The sequence below is a fragment of the Zingiber officinale genome, chromosome 4A (genome assembly GCF_018446385.1).
Source record: "Zingiber officinale cultivar Zhangliang chromosome 4A, Zo_v1.1, whole genome shotgun sequence".
In the NCBI taxonomy this organism is placed as follows: Eukaryota; Viridiplantae; Streptophyta; class Magnoliopsida; order Zingiberales; family Zingiberaceae; genus Zingiber; species Zingiber officinale.
Genome location: NC_055992.1, coordinates 46,571,052 through 46,580,867, shown reverse-complemented (window position 1 = coordinate 46,580,867; position 9,816 = coordinate 46,571,052). Strand labels below are relative to the sequence as shown.

General features: G+C 41.0%; 1 long non-coding RNA gene across 1 annotated transcript; it reads right to left on the bottom strand.

Moving 5' to 3' along the window:
* Positions 1-7,143: 7,143 nt before the first annotated feature.
* Positions 7,144-7,667, bottom strand: LOC121973283. The gene is made up of 3 exons (XR_006109472.1): positions 7,557-7,667; positions 7,392-7,482; positions 7,144-7,159 (listed from the first exon to the last, which is right to left on the bottom strand). It is a non-coding gene; the product is annotated as an uncharacterized LOC121973283 (long non-coding RNA).
* Positions 7,668-9,816: the final 2,149 nt, after the last annotated feature.

The window sequence follows — 9,816 nt, the reverse complement described above, 5'->3', positions numbered from 1 at the left end:
GAAGCTTCCTCTGGTGAAATCCAAATGCCACAATGATGCCGAGCCGGAACAGAGAAGAAGATCGGACAATAGTTGGTGAAGACAATAGCTATCCCTTCACCCAAATGGCTGGTGTGGAACAGATCCCACGCCTCTTCGCTGCTTATTACCGAGACCGAAAGAAGAACGATGTTAAGAAATCGAAGGAGACCAGAGAAACAACAAGATTTTCCCCCTTTACTGCAACGGCTAGGGCAAAGTGGCGTCGCCGTGATAGACAGAGGGTGCTAGGGCAGAGGAAGTCGCCGCGGCGCTGGGTCGGACCTGGTGGCCGGCGGGGGTGGACGGGCCGAGAGGAGGCACCAGTGTCGCGGAATAGAAGGGTGGCGACACCACTGCTTCAGCTCACGAGGCTTCACCGGCCGAGAAGAATTGCTCCGGCGCCGAAAAGGATTTGGACAGAGTGGCTCACAGAGAAGATAAGAGGAGGAGAGGCGAGGGGAAATGGCGATTTTGCGTCGCCGGTTGGGGAGAGGCAGTTAGGGCACGGTTCGCGTGGGAAAGAAGAGAAGGACGCGCGGGGAGAAAGGTTTCGGCGTCGGGTGTGCGGGGAAAGAAGCGGAGGAAATAAAGAAAAAGAGAAAACAAAATAAAAAGAAAAAGGAATTTAAGAAATAAACATTTTCCGGGCCCCGTTTTTATCCCCGTAAACTCGTCCATACGAGCTCCGAAAAATTCCCGAAAAATTTCCAAAAATTTCGGAAAATTCCCTTATTAATATTCGCCTATTTCCGGTATTTTACATTCTCCCCCACTAATAAAAAATTTGGTCCCCAAATTTCGTTATCTACCATCAGCAAGTACTAACAATAGATATAAAGTATAAATGCTGAACGGTAAATAATTCACATACCTCAAGTGAAAAGATGGGGATATCGAGCTCGGATCGTATCCTCAAGCTCCCAAGTAGCCTCCTCGTCTGAATGATGCTGTCATCCGACTTTAACCAGCCGGATACTCTTGTTCCACAACTTACACTCTTTTCGATCCAAAATCCGTACCGGAACCTCCTCATAAGTAATGTCAGGCTGAACTGGAACTGGAATATCAGCCAACACGTGAGCTGGGTCTACTATGTATCTTCTCAGCATAGATACACAAAATATGTCTTGAACACCTGTCCGGAACGGTGGTAGTGTCAGATGGTAAACTACCGCTCCGATCCTCTCCAAGATCTCGAAAGGACCAATGTAACGCGGAGCTAGCTTACCACTGAGGCCAAATCTCTTCACCCCTTTTATGGGTGAAACTCGCAGAAATACATGGTCACAAATGGAGAACTCTAAGAGTCTCCGACTCCGGTCAGCATAACTCTACTGGCAGCCTTATGCCTCTAACATCCTCCGTCTGATAATACGGATCAACTCTGCCTCATGTTGAGCTCTATAAGGTCCCAACAACTGGGCCTCACGGATTCTCGTCCTGATCGACGACTGAGCATCTATGGCAATAAGAATACCCTGCTCAGTCTATCCCTGCTCCTCAAGGTCTAACTCGAATAAACCCTGAATCAAATCTGTGACCACAACTCGGTGGCAAGCTAAAGTCCCTCTGGACTTCTGGCTAAGTGCATCGACAACCACATTAGCTTTTCCCAGGTGATAGCTAATGGTACAATCATAATCCTTCAGGAACTCCATCTATCTCCTCGGTCGAAGATTAAGTTCCTTCTGAGTGAAACAGATATTTGAGACTCCGATGGTCAGTGAGAATCTCAATGTAATATCATACAGGTACTGACGTCAAATCTTCGGGCAAAAATAATAGCAGTCAAGTCCAGATCATGAACTGAGTATTTTCTTCTCAGGCTCCCCCAACTATCAAGAAGTATATAAGAATACTCAACCGTGCTGCAACAGAACAGCACCCATACCCTGTAGAAATGTGTCGGTGTAGAGGACAAATTCGTCCTCTCTAGAAAGTAAAAACCAAAAATCGAAGCCGACACTAGTCTTCGCTTCAGCTCCTAGAAGCTGATCTTGAAATCCTCAGTCTAAATAAACTTCACGCCTTTCATGGTCAGGCGTGTAAGTGACATAGCAATCCGTGAGAAACCCTCAATGTATCTCCGGAAATATCGGCCAAACAAAGGAGGTTACAAGCCTCTTCTATTGACTCCATCTACTCCCGACGGTAACAATCTCGATCTCATGTGGAACCACGGTATACTTCTATTGGTGACCGTGTGGCTCAAACATCTCACATAAAACAATCCAAACCAGCACTACTGATAATCACATATAGATGTTCTCGTCGAATCATCTCTAGATCTATGCAAAGGTAGTGTACGTGACTCACCTCGGATCCGTAATAGATCACAACATCGTCCACAAAGATAATGGAAACCCATCCAAACATCCTCGACATACCAGGATCATCGAGTCCCTGAAAACATCTAAGGCACTGTAAGCCTCTATGGCAAAAACTGAGACACATAATGTACGTATCACAGACATTCCTATCCATAGGATCTCCAATAATAAATCGAAAAAATCTGATCATCAATAACATATATCACCAAAAAAAAATAAATCCTCCAGAGTGAGAGCAACGCTCCATCACAAGAAATCCTCAACATTTGGGAGCAACGCTCCACCACAAATAATCTGAAATATGTATCTGCAATAAATATAGGAGCAATGCTCCGCTACCAGCAATCCGTGATATGTGGGAGCAACGCTCCACCACAAAACAATATCCAAGTACCCCAAGGCACCTAACTATCCAGCTAGAGACTGTACAAGATCTCTCTACCATAATTCGCTGTGGTTAGCCTAGGATATAACAACCTAGTAACTAATCAAATCCATCATCAACTCTATCAGCATCCTAGTGGGTCATCCACTGATAGAAAAATTAGTTGATGAGTTAATTCAACAAATGACATAATGCAGTCACTCCACATTCTGCATTCAGTATAAGTAGAATCATCCTACTGTTACCAATGTATACACCTAGCACATGCTCACACAACATATGTATGATCAACAAAATCCTCCAATTATTATACACCAAACATACTCACAACTCAGGTATAATCAGTATGATACCTCCAACAATACATACCGAACACGTGTCCAAAATCAATGTAGGTAAAATCAACAATACACCTCAAACAACGCTCATATGACATATCTTCACCTATGCCAAGAGTATAACCAACATATACTTCCAATAAAGCATACTAAACCCAGGTGCACTCACAAATCAAACATAATCAAAAAGGTTACCTCAGATACCACACCAAACACATATGTACATATCACAACTCAGATTAAATCGACAAAACGCTTCCATCAAAACACCACCGATGTACTTATACTACATCTCGGATTTAATCAACAAGCTATCCTCAATAATACCTTCAGATACATACACCGAACTACATATCTATGATCCACCAGGAACCTTCAAACCATATCAGAACATGGATATATATACTACTGGCAAATGGACAGTCTACCATAGGACTCCTACAACACATAACAATCATAATATACATGCAACATAGACATGCAAAATCAGCATACCAGCTCAACCAAAGAGACCAACCTTATGCTACCAATACTCATGGGTTACAGGTATATCTAAACAAAATTCATGCATATGTATCAAGCATGAATACCTCAATCAAAAGCAACCCAAAATAAAGCAGTCTAATCATCCAGTAACAACCCTGCTCTAGGTTCAAAGGAACTAGTATCGGACAAGAAAGATATACACACCGTGGTATAACATTGCCAGTCAATGTCATACACTACCAAGACTATATCTAATGGGAAAATTTTTATCATCATAAATCCAAATGTACTCTCTCAGTAAACACTAGTAACGATTGTATCCCATAAGTGTTAAGCAATTAACTCTACACTTCCTTACACCAGCGGGGTCACATATCCCAATGCACCCTCTAAGTTATCCCACCAGGTATATACAATCCATGGTCAAAGTCTTCATGAAATAGGGTACATCGATCCTTTATCACCTATCCAAGCCGACAATGATATATGGCTAAATTGTCATTTTCACGTCAGTACAAAACATGTACTCAAATGTGCTCTAGATACATAACTAAGCACAAATAACCTAAAGGTTCGAACCTCTAAAAATAGAATATGGCAATCCTCTACTGATCACCCAACAAAACTAAATCATTCATCTACTAACTAATCAAGAATACCTTAATCCTCCACAAGCAACTAAGGTATATCCAACCACATGATATCATATGTATAAATGTGTACAACCCAAAAGAAAAAGTCAATATTTAGGAACATCAAGACACTCTCATTTTCATCCTCAAAAATATCAGCCCACATAATATCAAATAAATCAGTCTCTACTCCCATGAGGGCAAATTAGCATTCAAAACATCGATCAATATTTATCCACATAGTTCAATATCAAATGAAACAAATATCATTTTTTTTTTCCATCCTGTTAACTAACCACAACTAACCAGATTTATTCAAATCTCATAAGCACTCTAAACCATAAACTCTCTAGCACCCAATTTATAATCTGATCACGAATTATAATCATCAAACCTGTGAATATCATACATGACACTCACTATGTCACCATCAACAACAACCCAAATAATAGATCATCAAAATAGTTATCCACTAATAGATCATCAAACAACCACATAACATTTACTCTCATAAATCATTAGAAATCAACACATCACAATATCTGATCTCACAATATCCCTCAACCTCAAACCACTTTCAACAATGGTCATACATGATAACTCCCCAAATGATCAATTTTCATCATATCGGATACCCTAATATCCAAAAGATATGAATATAAAAACTCTACTGGCTAAGTCAACATGAATATGTAGGTATCATCCATTAGCCAGCTAACAATAGGAGAGGCTGGTATGTGCCTCCATCTCCTACTAGTAGTAACAAAAGCTAAAACTACTGATGGTATGATAAGAAAAATCACCAGAGACTATAATCCTTTATCTCTATTAAGGTCAACCATGCTCAATGGCTAATCCATCACATGTAATATGTGCTACTACAACCAAACATGTACTAAATAAAGAATGCTAATACCTGTCATAAACTATAAAATTAAACATCATACCTATATGCCGTCTGGAGATGTTCCATCGCTGTCCAGTCCCCAAAATGACCTCGGAATTCCGTACGAGAAAAACAAACACCGGAAATCCATATAAATCCAAAACGGAAGTCCATAACATAATCGAAACGGACAAATCTGTGCAACCGAAAATAACTGCCCACACCAATATGTCTCGCAACCAGGGCTCGTATAAAAATATCCAAAATACCAAACGCAGGTATCACACCCTGCTCTGATACCAATGAATTGGTATCATATAAATCTCGAAAATCCAACACACGGAAATCAAATAAATATCGCCAAACTTTGGCGCGCTAATACCCAATAAACTGATATCAGATTATTCAAAGTATCCATAATACGAAAACAAAGATCGTATAAATCTAGAACACACAGCAAGTATCGTATACCTGCTCTGATACCACTAAATTGTCACGCCCCAGAGGAGTCTCTGTCCGAAGAAATTTCGGCAGCATCTCCCCTGTACGGCGGACAATATGAAACTTTCTACATATCACCTATACATCAGCCACAGGCGGCTGGAATGATAACAATAAATAAAAACAAACACCCCGCAGTTTATAAAGATATTCAGCCTCTGGCTGTCACAACCACGCAATTAATAATAGTAATCAATAACAATAGGACTCTGGCTCGAAATCCACCCTACTCCACTACACTCGTAAAGCTCAAACCCAACGAACTCACCTCTTCTGCCGTCCAGGCAGGCACGTAGTAGAATGAAATCCAATATTATATCAAAAATCCATCAAAAAATGTCACTCCATACAATATCCATAGGAAAAATCCAAAGACAATACTAAAACAAAGTCTGATATAGAAAAAGGCCAAAATAAAACCAATAACGAACTAGTAGAGAACTAGCTCTACGTGCATATGGGGGGGGCCAGCGACTGGAACTGCTCCGGACAGCCTCAACCTGAAAATATCAACAATGGAGGCGACAGGTACAACTGATATGCATAATAAAACAAATAACAGACAAAACTAATCATGCGTACAGTCTCCTGAATACGAGAAGGAATAAATGCAACTGAAACGAAATCAGGAGATAACTGTACTAACCGGGATCAAGGTACAAAGGTAACAGGTCGTCAGACCGAAGAAATCATAATCCTGTATGCATGTCAATCAAATGCATCCATACAAATGCAGCATATAAGTGCAGCAATCACAACAATAAAATGCAATAAATGCATATGGTGACCGTGCACTCGGACATCACTGCTTCTGACAGTGATCGAGTGGACGGCTCCTGTCCTCCGGCCCCAAATCATAAATGGGGAGCTCAATGCTCTCATCTCCCGGTACACAACGAGGAACTCTGCCGGCTACCACGCTGAGTCTCTTGACCAACGGAGCCAAACAGAGTCCACCATCTGCCGGCTACCACGCTGCTACCCTAAATGCCAACGGAGCCAAACAGAGCGGAACTGACTGCCGGCTACCACGCTGAGTCCTCAGACCAACAGAGCCAAACAGCAGAACCGCCACACACCAGCCAGATATACAACTAATCCATGGGTGGTGTGTGCAATACATGTAACTGGCGATGGGCTCAACCAAAGTGAAGCCGACAATCGCACAGCATGCAAACATGATGCATGATACTAAGCATGGCAATCTCATGAATAGCATAGCAAGATCCATACATAAATAAAAGGTGTACCACAAGTCAATGTATCAGATGAAAGGTACACAAACAGATAGGGTATCATATAAACCCTAGGTCCTGAACATGATGTATCACATGGTTGGGTCACTACCGAAAGCATGTATGGTCAGGTCAATAATAACATGCAGTGCATAATAAATAAACAAATAACATGTAACAGATCATGTAGTGACCAACCGAATCAAAAGGATAACACAATCATTGCTATATGTTAAACACTTTATTATGCATATCAAAAGACATAAGTCAAAGTACCCGCCTCCAATAAGAAATGGTCCAATCCGAAATAGATCCCTCGTCGAGACACCGTCTCGAATCAAAGTCCTGTACCAATCAACATATATATTTTTTATTTAGCTAAAATTCATAAGAATTTAAATAGCTAAATAAAATCCACGAGACTAAATTAGGGAAAACCCTAATCCACATAACCATTTGCCTACCTAAATTAAATCTAACAATTGACTAGGGTTAATTGTCTTAACCCTAATCATTCCATTAGATTAATTTAAAACCAACTCAATCTATAACAAGGATCCATTATCCTACACCATACCTAAATTCACAGCCACTGGTTTGTACTGGAATCAAAGAGTTGCTGGCTGGAATTACTGCCGTCAAGGGTTGTTGGCTGCTGAAATTCTTCACTGTTCGGATCAGATGAAATCAAGATCGATAATAACCAATCAAACAACAATTCTAATCAACAACCGAAGCTTACCTCACTCTAAGTATCTTCCTGCCAACTCACAAACACAGATCTTGCTGCTGGAAGTTATGTCCGAAGCTGTGGATCATCCTCAATAAGAATGGCTAAAGCCCAAACAGGTCTGAAGCTTCCTCTGGTGAAATCCAAATGCCACAATGATGCCGAGCCGGAACAGAGAAGAAGATCGGACAACAGTTGGTGAAGACAATAGCTATCCCTTCACCCAAATGGCTGGTGTGGAACAGATCCCATGCCTCTTCGCTGCTTATTACCGAGACCGAAAGAAGAACGATGTTAAGAAATCGAAGGAGACCAGAGAAACAACAAGATTTTCCCCCTTTACTGCAACGGCTAGGGCAAAGTGGCGTCGCCGTGATAGACAGAGGGTGCTAGGGCAGAGGAAGTCGCCGCGGCGCTGGGTCGGACCTGGTGGCCGGCGGGGGTGGACGGGCCGAGAGGAGGCACCAGCGTCGCGGAATAGAAGGGTGGCGACACCACTGGTTCGGCTCACGAGGCTTCACCGGTCGAGAAGAATTGCTCCGGCGCCGAAAAGGATTTGGACAGAGTGGCTCACAGAGAAGATAAGAGGAGGAGAGGCGAGGGGAAATGGCGATTTTGCGTCGCCGGTTGGGGAGAGGCAGTTAGGGCACGGTTCGCGTGGGAAAGAAGAGAAGGACGCGCGGGGAGAAAGGTTTCGGCGTCGGGTGTGCGGGGAAAGAAGCGGAGGAAATAAAGAAAAAGAGAAAACAAAATAAAAAGAAAAAGGAAATTAAGAAATAAACATTTCCTCGCTTAAATGGGGTAACCCAAACAGGCTTTCCCGGAACCCCGTTTTATCCCCGTAAACTCGTCCATACGAGCTCCGAAAATTTCCCGAAAAATTTCCAAAAATTTCGTAAAATTCCCTTATTAATATTCGCCTATTTTCGGTATTTTACATATGCACTATCTGTCTATTACCCATTGAGTCTTCGGGGACATTTGGTTTAGGGGAATATGAGTGGGAAATGGGAATGAGAATCATTGATTGTTATTGTTAATGTTTGGATTATAGGAATAGGAACACAAATAAAGGAATGAATCCTTGAAATTAGGTAATAACTCATTCCCATGTACCTCCCTTTCAATGAGTCATTACCCTATTTTTATCAATCAAAATATTCCCTTATTCCAAAATACCTTTGACCTAAAACTAAAATTTTCTCCCTTAATATCAAATATCAAAATATATTTATTTATTTTTTCTTTCATATCACTTCTCTCTCTTGTTCTCTCTCATCATATTTTCTCTCATCATTTTATCACACACTTTCTCTCTCCTTAATCTCTCCTATCACACTCTCTTTTCTCTTTTTTTTTCTAATTACACTTTCTCTCTCATCATACTTTCTCTCTCCTCAATCTCTTCCATCGCACTCTCTTCCTTCTTTTTTTCTCATCATACTTTCTTTCTCATTATATTTTCTCTCTCGTCAATCTCTCCCATCACACTCTCTTTTCTCTTTTTTTCTCATCACACTTTCTCTCCTCAATTTCTCTTGTCACACTCCATCCTTTTTTTTCCTCAACACACTTTCTCTCTCACCATACTTTCTCCCTCATCATACTTTCTCTCTCCTCAATCTCTCCCATCACACTCACTGTTCTCTTTTTTTCTCATCACACTTTCTCTCTCATCATACTTTCTCTCTCACCATACTTTCTCTCTCCTCTCTCTCTCTCATCACACTCTCTCTTCATTTTTTCTCTCTTCATCCTCTCCTATCATACTTTCTCTCACATCATATTTTCTCACTCATCTTCTCTCATCATGCTCTCTCCTATCACACTCTCTTTTCTCATTTTCTCTCATCACACTTTCTCTCTCTTCATTCTTTCTCATCACACTTTCACTCTCATCATACTTTCTCTTTCATCATATTTTTCTCTCACATTCATCTTTCTCTCACATCTATTTTTTTTCTCTTATTTTTCTTTAAGGGTAAAAAAGGAAATTTTGATTTATTCCGTTAGAAAATATGCAACTAACCAAACATTGCTTTTATGAGTGATATTCATGCTCATACCCATTCTCATTCCACAATACAATGATTCTCATTCCGATTCCTATTCCTAGGAAAGAACCAAACACCCCCTTAGTACTCACCACCCCGTAAACTGGTTTATTTTTTACCAGGTAGCAGGTAAAAGATTTTTAGAGTCACCTGGAGATCATGTTCGCCAGTCCCATGTCACATCGAGCGACCTTTATCATTATTGCTTCCACTCGCAT